Below are 13,602 nucleotides of genomic sequence, written 5' to 3' on the forward strand. Positions count from 1 at the left end.
TTTCCAGCATATATTCCAATTAAATGATTCTGAAATGATACCATGCTGAGTCCACCTCGTGTGTAGGTAAATTTGCAAATGATTCAAATTGGTTTAAAAGTGCACATTAAAAGAAACTTTATTAAATGTGCAGGAACTGACTTACAGTGAGGATTTGCAGCTGATTTCACCTAATCATTGCAAACTAGATTGATATGAATAACTAAATTCTGCATTAGCATATGTTCCTGATTTGTTTGCAGCATGACTGTTGCATCTTGAACTCTGATTGGGCTTAGAAGCTTGTTGGATGAGTTTTAAAGCATTGTGACAAGATTGCAACAAATGGATTATCGTAAATCTTGTCCATATGTAGAGAATTTAGTTTGTTTCCTCCAGATCTCAAATGCCATCAACGAGAATGAAACTTTAATGTAAAACAACTTAGACAATGTAGAAATACAGTGTAATGCATATAAAATGAACAGTTTCAACACAATTTGTTATAATTAACTTATTGACTATAAATTACTGTCCTGGTTTTATTGTAAGCAGAAAACCTTTTTATACAGTACGCTCTAGTAATATTTTAGATTTTTTTGATCACGTGTTAATTTAAAATATCCTTTTAACTGCTGTATGTCACATAAAAACTTTTTGTGTTTGTGTGGTTTTTATTTTATGTTTATGCAATTCTTGTATTATTCCAACTCATTTTTTTGCCATAAAGATAGCCTTAGATGCTGACATAGCAATACAAATAAATAACTAGGCTATTCCTGCTTACTATAAATTCATGCAATTATTTTTACAATTTACAGGCTTGAATATACAATTAAGATTATAATTTTAATTTTTCAGCCATCTGTCTTGACAAATTTGTTTCAAATTTGTGCCGCGCACGAATAAAATGCAAATCTGTTTTGGTCTCATTAAAGGGTGAATGCAGTGATAATCCCCTGCAAGCTCATATTCATAAACCCAGTCTCCATACACTCCATGTCACAAGACAAACTACTTCCTGTTCAATGTGGCGTCTAGATATTCATTTTTATGGGCTTATGGTCTTTGAAATAGGCCCTTAGTTTACAAGACGAACTTGTAGCCTATAAGGCAAGGAGTTCACAGGTGACTTGCGGTGCTGGTGGTTGAAAGGAAACTGTAGGTGTGATTCATAGCCGTGGCACCATGCCATCAAGACAAGCAGAGATCTGATCAGTCTCTGCTGGGGCACCTCATGATCATTTCTGATGATGAAAGTCTAAACACCCCAGGTTGCATCCTCTAATGATGTTCCAGAAAACTGCACTGAGCTTATTCATCTGCAGAGGTGAATGTTTTTGTGATTTAAATTTTTTTTCCCACCATGCTAAATCATGTTTATGCATTATGCATTTTGTACTCAGGGGTCATACATTCAACTTGGCTTTTCTAAATGATTCTTTTTATATTTTGTGGCTGTCTTATATTAAAATGAACGCTCGACTAATCCGATAATTACATGATAAATGTTTATGGCATGAATGCAGCTTATAGCAACATGAAGACTGCTTTTATTTCAATATAAAATATAGATTCATCCTCATCTTTGAAAATTGTTGATTAGAGAAAGCTATTCATAAATAAAACGCAACTTTCTGGGAACGTCTCCATGCAAATTTAAATCCAGATCTACCAATCCTTATGAACAAGGTGGCGATTTAAAAATTTAAACATACTTTTTTTTTTTTTACTTTGTAAATAAAGTTTAGTTCAAAAGAAATTACTAGCAAGCTTGAAAAAACATGTTTAAAATGATGTAAGCTCAGATGAGATGAAGAGTCCAGTCATAGGAGGCTGGTTTATTTTACATGAGTAGGGCTACCATTTTGAGATCACATGTCCCTGATGAACATTCAACTTGCATCTCAAAACTAAAAAAAAAAAAAAAAAAAAATACTAATAATAATGACTGCTTTCATACAGGTTTCCCAAATTCTCTTCCTATCTGCCATTGATTGTAAAACAATTAGCTCTGTCCCAAATTCACAACATTAATTGAGTCAATGTTGCTGCAGTGTTTACAAAATGATTCCAAGGGAATCCGCATACTACTGTCTTCCTTATAAATGTCTTTGCATATTATGCTGTGATAGGAGCATAGAAAATATTTCTTACTTCACCTTTAACCATATTTGGCCCACAAGGTTTCTCATAAACACTTCAGACAGCATGGAGAATAATCCACATTAGTGCTCAGCTCTCTTCTTTGAGAAACATCCTCAGGCAGGTGTATAAAATCTATTCCAATGGTGCCTTTATAAACACCTCTGTTCCATTTCTCACAGAAGTACCTGTTTAAAAGCCCTCTATCTCTTTCAGAAACTGTTAGCGATTTGCTGATGACGAATGATGCTGAATTTGAGGCCATTAGTTAATTAGTAGATCATAACATCCCTGAGGACAAAAGAAGCCCCAGAGTGGCTTCCTCTATCAGAACCGTGTGTCATTAGATGAGAGAGAGACACTAATTAGAGGGCTGAAAGAGTCTAGATATTATATAAAGCCTCCCTGAGCTCGATGCTATACACACACGCACATTTAAATGTAATATACAGGCCTGTTTTCTCCCCGCATAGAGAATGCCTAAATCTAATTTTGGGGTTTTAAAATCAATAACCTTTTGCTAAAAGCCTGACTTGTTAGTGCGAGAGGTGCATCTGGGAAATGGAAGCCGTATGAAATCAAATTCTGAGGTGAGACTGAGATGTTGTCACTCTTGTGTTTTTAGAATAGTCAATTTCATATAGGCAACGTTATATGTGGCGACAGAAATGAATGAAAACATTCATTAGAGTCTCGCATCCACTAAGGCTACACCTCATGAACAGAAGAGATTAGAGTAAATGTATTTTTAATAATTTAATAATTCAGCTTAAAATCAATATGAAATGGTATCCGCAACTCATAAAAACAGGATGTTTCATGGCGGGGTTTGATTTTATTTTTAAGTGGAAATTGATAGAACCAAGAAAAATAGGGTGGTAGGAGGGAAAGATTGGAAAATAAGAGAGCTTAAATTAAAAGTTGCAAGAAAGTTGTTTTAGACTCAATGTAATGTAAGTGTTACATGTCTGGTTTTCTGTTTTCCCCTGTGACCTAGTTTTCCCCATTCAGTTTAATTAGTCATTCAGTTCACCTGTGTTTGCAATTATCTCATTAGTCTCCTATGTTTGGTCCATCCTTTATAAGTCTTCAGTTCTCCCTGTGTATTCGTCCGTTCTCGTCTATGTAAACTTGATTTATTGCCTACCTTTTGATATTCTAATTAAAATACCTTTTGTTTGTATCACCGTCGTCTGCCTGCAGTTGTGCCTCATCAGCCCGTGACAGAAGAACGGACCTATACAGTTTTTTTGCGGCATTTTTTGTTCCCCTATTTTTTCCTCCCCCTTTCCCATGGATAATCCCAACATTGCCCTGCTATGCCTGGAGCAGAGGGACCGCTCCCTAGAAGATTACACCAGGGATTTTGTGGAATTGGCGTGCCTAACGCACTATCCTGACCGCTCGCTTTGTGTACTTTACATCGCCAGCCTTAGCGAGCGGTCTAAGGCACGCCTCCCTGGGAGCGGTCCTCGGAACAACTTTGCCGCATGTGTGGAGTGGGTGCTGGAGAACAATGGACTATTCTTCTCCGTCTGCCCCGCTGATGAGGACTTCTCCAGCCTCACTCCCAAACCAGTGACCAGCCAGCCTTTCTCCTACTGCACGGAGATTTCGCCGGAGCCCACTCCAGATGGAGAGCCTGTGCCTGCCGTGACACGTGAGCCTGATCCGAGACCCGTGATCGAGCCTATCGTCACCCCGGAGCCTGAGCCCCAGGAGTGGTCTGACCAAGTGCGTGAGCCGGCAACATCGTCCGTCCCCGAGGGAATCCTAGTGGAGATCGAGGGCTTGGAGGGAAGCCCCGCCCAAGCTGAGGGTGAGCTGCAACTGGCCACTGGCAATTATTCCGAAGAACTTAAGGACATCTTCATGTGGGATCTTATTGACTGGTTTGGGGAGGCATTACCCAGCCCTGTATCTCCTGTGCCTCCGCTGGTTCCGTCCAGCCCTGAATCTCCTGTGCCTCCGCTGGTTCCGTCCAGCCCTGAATCTCCTGTGCCTCCGCTGGTTCCGCCCAGCCCTGAATCTCCTGTGCCTCCGCTGGTTCCGTCCAGCCTGGAATCTCCTGTGTCTCCGCTGGTTCCGTCCAGCTCGAATCCTCTTGTGTTCCCTCCCAGCCTCCCTCTCCCGCCTCCTCTCAAGCCAGTCAGTTCCTCTACCCTAGTCCCGCTGGTGCCTGTCAGCCCCTCAGCTCACCCTCAGTCTGCGCCAGCTGGGCGCCCTGAGCCATCGCCTCGGGACTTTCACCTGCCAGCTCTGCCAAGGTGTGAGGATTCCCTGTCTCCACCTCCAGCCTCCGAACCCCGGACTCCATCTCGGCCCTCCGAACCATCGGCTCCACCTTGGCTCATAGCTCCATCACCTCCACCGGGGCCCGTCCTCCCACCTGCTCCACCGGGCTCCCTCGTCCCTCCGGCTCCGCCTTGGTCAGTCGTCGACCATCCGCCGCCTTGGGGCTCCATTCCTGCGGCTACACCTAGTCACTCCTCCCCTTCGGCGCTGTCAGGCTCCTCCTTCCCGTCAGCGTCACCTTCATCCTCCGTCACTCCGGCTCCGCCGCGGCATTCCGGTTCCCCGCCTCCACCTCAGTCGCCTGAGCCTCGGACTCCGCCTTGGCCCTCCGGATCCTTAATGTCACCCTGGCTCTCCATCTGCTCGGTTCCATCCTGGGCTCCCCTTCCATCGGGTCCATCTCCGTCAGTCGTCCCCAGGGTGTCGTCAAGGCCTTCTCCACCCTGGCTCCTCCCTCCCTCGACTCCGCCCTGGGGCCTCTTCCTGGCTGGTCTCTGGATTTTCATCGGACTCCTCCTGCTCCTGGCTTCCCCTTGGCTCCTCCCACCCTCCACTCCCCCATGGACTTCTTTTTTGGACTCTCTCTTGTTGTTTTTTTTGTTTTTTTTCTGCCACCCTCCTGCTCCACATCCTCCTCCAGAGCCCCCACCCTCCCTCCTCAGTTATTATATGACGGCGTGGGGTCACGCCTTGCCAGGAGGGGGCGAACTGTTACATGTCTGGTTTTCTGTTTTCCCCTGTGACCTAGTTTTCCCCATTCAGTTTAATTAGTCATTCAGTTCACCTGTGTTTGCAATTATCTCATTAGTCTCCTATGTTTGGTCCATCCTTTATAAGTCTTCAGTTCTCCCTGTGTATTCGTCCGTTCTCGTCTATGTAAACTTGATTTATTGCCTACCTTTTGATATTCTAATTAAAATACCTTTTGTTTGTATCACCGTCGTCTGCCTGCAGTTGTGCCTCATCAGCCCGTGACAGTAAGAGAGAGCGCCGATATTTTTTACTTGAATGTGCATGGGTTCTGGTGTTATTTGCTTACAGTTATTTTAGCTGCACTGAACAGTCTTTTATGCTGTTTGATGATTTTATGATACACACTAAATAATTTTAACATGTAATACACGTTGCTATTCTTGTTACCTATACAATTTAAAAAATATTTTTTGAAGTTGTAAATAAGAAGACCAAAATTATTGGAGTACGTTTTACAAGAAAATACTATTGCAGTATTTATGCTTCAAAATGTACAATTCAGTGTGGTATTTCTTTCTAATTATTTATGAAATTTCCAAACAATTTCTGAGTGAAAATAGTTTCCTAGCAATTGTTTCCTAGCTTCCTTTTTCAAGTAAATCCACCCCCCATTTTTTTCCATTGTAGCAGCTAATGAATCAGAAATAGCTTATACTTCTTTGGATTATGGATACAAAAGTGGTCTTCATTTATACTGACACTTATTGCACTGAAATGTTTTTGGTAACAAATCCATTGTAGAAATTCTGAATCAAAGTGCCCCTATTATGGATTTTTGAAAATGACCTTTCATGCAGTATGTAACACAGCTCTAAGTGAAATTTTAAATCTGAAAGTGCACCGTGTATAAAGTAATTGTCTCTCAAAAGAAAGAGTCGACTCCGAATCATTGAAACTAGTCTTTTTAAATGAATCCCAAGCCATTTAAGGTTGACGTCAACATGAAACATTAGCATATTGCCCGCCCTCTTGTTGCACGCACAGACCTGAGAAAACTTGATTTTCGCATTGGTCTGAATGAAAATGCAAATTCATTCTTTGCCACTAGGTGCCACTTTTGGAGCGTTAAAAGCTAACAAACACTGCTTTAATATCGACCAATCACCGCAGATTAGCATCAGGCAAAGGAGGGGTTTGGAAAAATGAATCGTTGAGCGAATCGTTTGGGAGTCGTTGAACAAATAAGGTAAAAATAAATCCATATTATAAGAAAATTTAAAGTGTTTTTTGACCTTGCATCCATGTCAACTTGTTGTTGGGGACTCCCAAAACCAAAATATGAACCTTTCATAACCCATACTAGGGGCACTTTAATGTGTATCTGTTTATCATGATTGACTCGTTCCTTAGCTAGATACCTAGAATACTGTGTAGTATTCGGCTGGTAATGTGCACTAAATATGGTGACCATATTTTTTGTGAAATTTAAAAGCTTTGTGAAGTGACGTGTGGCCAAGTATGGTGACCCATACTCGGAATTTGTGCTCTGTGTTTAACCCATCCAAGTGCACACTCACAGCAGTGACCATACACACAATGTGAACACACACCCGGAGCAGTGGGCAGCCAATGGGTCTCACCTCAGTCGTGGTATTGAAGGTGGAGTTTTTGAAGGTCACTGCCCCCCCACCGACAATTCCTGCCGAACCTGAGACTGGAACCCGTGACCTTCGGGTTACAAGTCCAACTCTCTATCCTTTAGGCCATGACTGCCCCCACCCCCCCTTTTTTTTAAAGTGAAGTTGTCTAGGCCACTGATGTGACTTGCAAACATTGTATTCTTTGACAACACTATTAATTTCTTTAGGCGTAAAAACTTTCAAAAGTGGGCAAAAATACCCAGCACACCTCTAAGGGAATCGAACATCATCAGCGACCTCCGGCGGTGACATACCCGCCAACAGATCTGATTCCTCATCACTGTCTCATTATGAAATGGAGAGGCATTTAATTATTTATTTATTTTTCTCGGTTCCTCATGCACGTCCCTGACAGGAAAGCACTAACTGCAAGTGTCCGGTCAGCATGCTGTTGCTCTGCTTTGAATCGATCAATATGCCCAGGTTGAGTTTGGCCTGCAGGTAGCACATACAGATTGAATAATTTTCAGATGATCAGATATGCAGCACTGATGTGAGGAGACGGGCTCTAACATGGACTCGATGCACGCGAGACTCTGCACCACGTGGTAATGAGCCCGCAAGTCTCTGATGCCTGCCTGTTCCTTGCCCTGTCTGCCCGCTAACGAGACCCTGAATGCATCATCGCCTGACTGTCCGCCTCTGTCCCGCGGTGTCATAATGAAGCTTGAGAGGCCTCACACCTCACAGACGCCACTGCTCCCTGCCGCCCGATGCCTTTTAATGGCTTGTTTGTTTGCCTTTTGTTTTATTCCTCCTTATCAAAAGGCGATGGCACGCAGTCCTGACGAAATCGCCTGGGGCTCTCCTGGATGTTTATGTTGCATGGGAAGTGAATGGGATTGGAGCAGACAGAGCCGTTTATTGCCGAAGGCGAGTGCATCCGTACTCGATATCTGAATGGGGTTATTAACATTTTCAGCAATCATTTTCAGTCATGTGCAAGGCGTTGGAACTCGAGAGAGAAAGATGTGCGCTTGTAGGTTCAGAAGGTTTTATATAGATTGGTGGAAAAGTCTCTGTGCTGCTCCAGTGAGAGGTTTGAGTAATTCTAGCTTAAGTACAAGAGGTCAGCAGATTTGCAAACCATAAGCAATGGAAGTAACACCTTCTGAATTATTCAAACCTTTCCGTATCATCCTTGCAACAAAAAATGGGAAAATCGAATAAAATCCTTTGAGACCAGCATCTTTCGGTGGCCCAGTAAACATGTCTATTTTGAAGTGGTTTTTAATAGGAAAATACAGCGGTCTTAAAAATAAAGGTTCTTTGTGGTTTAAAAAACACTTTTTTTCCCTGGCTTTTTTCTCTAACTTGTTGCTTACGCTTAATACTTACATTGAAATATTGATGTTAAACGATTTTTCTTTACTGTTAGCCAGATAAATTTCAGTTGGCTTTATTCTGGAGGTTAAAAAAAGTTTTTGTTGTCAGTTTTATGAGATATTTTTATGTGATCTTATTAGTGGTCACTAGGGGTGCGATTTATTTTTTTTATTTTTTTTTTTTCAAATGCATCGCGATCCTCGGGAATCGATTTTGAGCTTAGTTTTTAACAACAGATGGAGCTCTAGGCTAGTTTTTAACCGCACACTCAAATGCTCACAAAAAAGAGCCCTTGTGCTTTCACCTGAATAATGTAAGCGGTTAAATGTACTTGCACCTCAGCTTTTATGATCCAAGGTTAATGTAAACACAGCCCACTGTGAACACTCTTATAATTTGCTTCAACCTTTAAGAACTTTATGAATGATTATTTTAGATTCAAGTGGTGTGTGTGTGTATAGAACCAGAAGCGAGCAGGCTGTTTCTAAAGCATGCAGCATGCTGTTAAAAACTAAGCTCAGAATCGATTCCATAATCACGATGCATTCGGAAAATCGCAGAATCGATCCATGAATCGATTTATCCCTAATGGTCAAAGATGTTTTGAAGTATGATTGTATGTAATTTATGTTAACGCGCAAAATAGTAAATTAATTTTAACCACAGACATTTTCGAACTCATTCCAAATTTCGAAGGAAACCCCAATGCTGAATATTTCCCCTCTGTTTAACCAAATAACTTAATAATAATAATAATTCATTACATTTATATAGCGTTTTTCTGCTTTTCTAAGCACTCAAAGCGCTCTACATTGTGAGGGGTGGTGTCTCCTCGTCCACCACCAGTGTGCAGCATCCACCTGGATGATGCGACGGCATCCATAGTGCGCCAGAACGCCCACCACACACCAGCTTACTGGTGGAGAGGAGACAGAGTGATGAAGCCAATCAGTGCAAGGGGATGATTAGGAGGCCATGATGGTCAGAGACCAATGGGGAAATTGTTATGTAAGTTATATATTGGTTTCTGGGCTCTTTTTGTTTCTAATTGGTGCCTTTAAGTTTATTTGACTTATTTTTGTATGTACATCATCTTCAAAGACAGGGAGTCTTGGATGAGCACTTAACATCCACTGGTTAAAGGTCAGCGTCTCGTGCAATTACCATCATCATACAGAATAATATGGATATTGCCATAAAAAGCATTGCCAATTATTGATAATGCCGGTGAACTAGCAATTTCAAGGGGACGTTTTGTATGTGTGTGCGTGTATATGTATGTTACATCCAAGGACACAATCTTAAAAAAAAAAAAAAGAATGCTGCATATCCTGGTGCAATAATAAGCAGATAAAAACATGCATTCGTTTTTTAAAAGTCATGTAATCACTTCTAGGCCGAGACATCTGCAATCTCTAGTTTTCCAGCCCAGTGGACACTACATTTCCTCTCTGTCCGTAATAGAAAAATCACTCAAAGCAGCCCAAATATGGTGAGAAATCTCATTTAAAACCCTTCAGCCTGGAATTTCAAAGCCAGATCAGCCAACCCAAAAGTGTTGCGGTGTCCTGATGACATATGAATGTAATCACATGACAAATCAGAAACACAAGGAAAGACAAGAATATCTTACCCTCTGCCACCTCCAACCTGTGGGAAAAGTTGCAAAGAGGAATCTATTTACGTATTTCAGTCTTTTAGCAAAGAGAAAAAGTCTAGATGTACATTCAGTATGCAGAACTGCTACAAATAAAAATAAATCAACTTTACCTTCAGAAACAGATGCGCAAAGAATGCTAAATGCTAACATATATCATTCTTCTTTGTGATGACATTTCATGTTTCAAAACCTAGTGAACTGTCTTGTTGTCTATTTCCTACACAGCCAGCTAGCTTCTAAGGTAAGATACCAAATTGTTAGCAATTATATTTTTAAAGCACAGAGTGGTTTCAATTGATGTTTGAGGTGTGACTAGATGTAATATGCTAAACAGACTTTCACTTTTTATTCTATAAGGGATGTTAACCACAGACCTTATTTTACAGTGCTATTCTAAAAGCCTCATAGAAACCGATTACCAAGGGAACCCAAGACTTGGAATTGCTAATTATCTTCTGGTTTTTATGACTACATTATGAATAGCTTAATTGGATTACTTTATTATTTACATTTATCCAAAGCACTCCTGAGGAATCATTGCATTTGAGCTGTATATATTTCCCTGTAGTATTAGCTTGTTGCTAAGCTAACGATGCTATACATTGCATTATATTAGACTGCACTGTTTTTATTGTCACCTTCTTGTTATTGAATTAAATAAATTGAAAGGCACCATCTTGAACGTTGTTTTGTAGAGCTTAGAATTTGTCCAGAATAAATTATCTTAGCTGGCAGCATGGTGTTGCATGGTTTTAATGTCTTAGAATGCTGTCTAGGTAGGAAGTTTAGGTTTCGGAACAGAACTTGTATATTTTTCAGACATATTTTTTTTCAGCCTGAGAGTGGAGAGATGATTTGGCAGGCAGGAACAGTTCAGCCGTCCACAGAGATGAACAGTCATGTCAGTGAGGCTTGTCAAGCTGTCAAAGAAGAGCAATAGCTGCATTAAGCTATCTGAGAATTAATCTCAACACCAATAAAAATGGTAAAGATTCGGGGCAGGAGAGGTGCTCTAAGCCTCTTAGAAGAGCACCCGTCATTTCAATTTCAGGTTAAGATATTGGAGTCTTTGGTTATGCCAATCATGTCTTCGAAAACTTGAGATCAGACACATATGACATTGCAATAATGGCACAGTAATTGAATTCTAGCATGCCAGAGTCACATTTTCTTCATCCGTCAGCTCTCGTCAGTGTGCCGGCTTTATCTGTAGAGGAAGACATCACACAGAGAGTGAGTAAACCCGCACTCACTTAAATTTATCAGATGACATGGCTTTCCTTCCATCAAATAATCTTCAGCGAAGATAATAAAGAGATTAAACACTTCTACTTCTGGACCGGTTTCTCCGTAGAGCAGATCCGAAACTGTTACGGATGGTGGAGCTTATTCATCGCCTAGTTATTTAGAAAGAGGGGGAAATGGATTCTGCACTTTGACTATGACTAATAGAACATTCAGTTAAATGTATAAGAAGCCAGCGAGCCGTAAAGAAGCAGGAGAGGCTTAACACTGAGCTGAATAACACGCACTCAAGCTCAAAGAGGTGGGAGGGTAAAATACCGTGATTAACGATTTGTTTCTGTACGATGTTAGTATGTTGATCATCACTTGGCTGCTGGAGTAGAGAACTACTATAAACCCAGCAATGAAGATGTTCAAGCAGGTCAGATAGAGTTATTGGCAGGGCTAGATGGAACCTGTGGCTATGGAAAGAAAAACCTGGTTTATTAAATAATTTTGTCTAATTGACCCCTTTGATAAGATCCACCCCTCCTTGGTTACTGTTTGCTCACTCAGAGAAGCTTATCCATCTATACATGTGTCCAAATGTTTTGTTTCTTACCCAAAACTTATATAAATGTTAAGTTATATGTGTTTATATATGTTTTTTTTTTGTGTGTGTGTTCAAAGATTTGAAAAAGAACAAAAATACTACTGAAATCCTTCTTTGGGTACCTTGTGTCACTATTATAAGTTCAAGTTCAAGTTCAAGTTCAAGTCAGCTTTATTGTCAATTCTTCCACATGTACAGTACATACATACAGAGAATTGAAATTGCATTACTCTCAGACCCTTGGTGCATACAGTTAACATTAAACACGTTCAGATACAGATAAATACAGTTTAAACATATGTACATACAACTATACAATTATGCAAATGAGGATATTGTAGAAAAAAAAATAAGAATTAGATCGATAAGTGGCATAAGGCGCATGGCAGATAGAGTGCAAAACCAGTTAAGTAAACAACACTGTGTAGATATATTTGTAGTGCAAAAGAGCTTATCAGTCTGAGGACATTGTAGAAAATAAAAACAAGAGAGATAGATAAAGTGCATAAGGCACATGGCAGAATAGATGGAGTGCAAACCAGTTGAATGTACAAAGACAAAAACAAAACTGTGCAGATGTTTTGTTTTGTTATGAGTGTAGTGCAAGAAGAGCTTATCAGTCTGTTAAAGTGACAAGTCGAAGTGACTGTTCGGATGGTTTTTGTCAGACTATCCGAAGAGGTAATTTGCAGTCAATGTTGGATGGGTAGTGATCAGCCAATGCTGCACAAGTGACAGGTGCCGGTCACAGTTTGTTGGACAGTGGGGGGGGTGTCACAGAGTCAGAGTTCCTAGTGTGTTGCTGTGTTAAATGGGGGTGAGAGAGGGGAGGGGGGGCAAGGATGGGAGGGAGTTCAGCTTCCTGACAGCCTGATGTATGAAGCTGTCCTTCAGTCTGCTGGTCCTCGCCTGGAGACTCCGCAGTCTCCTCCCTGATGGCAGCAGACTGAAGAAGCTGTGTGTCGGGTGGGTGGGATCGCCTGCAATGCGGAGGGCTTTGCGGGTGAGACGGGTGCTGTAAATGTCCTGGAGGGAGGGGAGAGAGACACCAACGATCTTCTCAGCTGCTCTCACTATGCGCTGAAGTGACTTGCGGCAGGATGCGTTGCAAGCGCCATACCACACAGTGATGCAGCTAGTCAGGATGCTCTCGATGGTGCCTCTGTAGAAGGTGCACATGATGGGGGCCGGGGCTCTGGCTCTTCTGAGTTTGCGGAGGAAGTAGAGACGCTGCTGTGCTTTCTTGGCCAGTGCTACAGTGTTGTTAGTCCAGGAGAGGTCCTCTGTGATGTGCACACCCAGGAACTTGGTGCTGCTCACTCTCTCCACTGTCGCACCGTTGATGGTCAGAGGGGCATGCTGAGTGTGTACTCTCCTGAAGTCAACAACAATCTCCTTCGTCTTCTTCACGTTCAGAGAGAGATTGTTGTCACTGCACCACCCGGCCAGGCGGCTTACCTCGCTCCTGTAGTTTGTCTCATCTCTGTTGCTGATGAGACCCACCACAGTCGTGTCATCCGCAAACTTAATGAAAATGTTGGAGTTGTGTGATGGTGTGCAGTCGTGGGTCAGCAGAGTGAAGAGGAGGGGGCTCAGCACACATCCTTGGGGGGCCCCAGTGTTCAGTGTGATGGTGCTGGATGTGTTACTGCCGACCCGTACTGCTTGAGGTCTCCCGGTCAGGAAGTCCAACAGCCAGTTACACAGAGAGGTGCTGAGCCCTAGCTGGGCCAGTTTGTGAGTGAGCTGTTGAGGGATGATTGTGTTGAATGCTGAACTGAAGTCTATGAACAGCATCCTGACATATGAGTCTTTTTTCTCCAGATGTGTGAGGGCTGGGTGGAGGGCAGTGGTGATGGCATCATCGGTTGAGCGGTTGGACCTATATGCAAACTGGAAGGGGTCCAGGGAGGGGGGGAGGACAGACTTGATGTGGTGCAAGACTAGCCGTTCAAAGCACTTCATGA

This window comes from Barbus barbus (assembly GCF_936440315.1).
Source record: "Barbus barbus genome assembly, chromosome: 47".
Taxonomy (NCBI): domain Eukaryota; kingdom Metazoa; phylum Chordata; class Actinopteri; order Cypriniformes; family Cyprinidae; genus Barbus; species Barbus barbus.